This window comes from Phalaenopsis equestris, unplaced genomic scaffold (genome assembly GCF_001263595.1).
Source record: "Phalaenopsis equestris unplaced genomic scaffold, ASM126359v1 Scaffold000281, whole genome shotgun sequence".
Lineage (NCBI taxonomy): Eukaryota > Viridiplantae > Streptophyta > Magnoliopsida > Asparagales > Orchidaceae > Phalaenopsis > Phalaenopsis equestris.
The window spans coordinates 382211-382929 of NW_018164723.1; positions in this window are offsets into that span (position 1 = coordinate 382211).

The following is a 719-nucleotide window of genomic DNA, read 5'->3' on the forward strand; positions in this document are numbered from 1 at the left end:
TGTGTTCTAGTAAAAATTTTGATGTGCTCGATTGGTGGAAGATGAATACATTGAAGTATCCCCAACTTTCTATTATGACTCGAGATATTCTATCAAAACATATAACCACAGTTGCCTCAGAATCAGCTTTTAGTGCAGGCGGTAGGGTGTTGGATGATTATAAAAGTTGTTTATCTACTAAAACTGTTAATGCATTGATTTGTGCATCTAGTTGGATTCGATCTACTCAACAAAATATTAAGACATTAACGGTAATCTTTTAATTAAGTATATCTTCTTCTACTTTCTAGTGTATTTTATTTTTTATTTTATTATATATTATAATTTATATGTATTGATAGAATATCTCGAGCCATAATAGAAAGTTGGGGATACTTCAATGTATTCATCTTCCACCAATCGAGCACATCAAAATTTTTAGTTGACCACACAAATAATCCCTCCTCAAGATATACTTGTAAATCAGGTTTTGATGGTTCTACAGAACCAGAAGCTACAACAAAATCTTGAAACCCAAACATTGCGTCAAAATGACTTGAGGAACTCATAGGATCAACTGCAGATGAAGATCCCGCATTGGAAACATTACATTCAACAATATAATCTGCATATATTTCCCACAAGACATCTTGAACTATTTTAAGATTTTGGTCAACCTCGCACGTGAGTATATCTTCGGGAATATGTAGCTAATAAACTTTAATTTTAATCTAGGATCC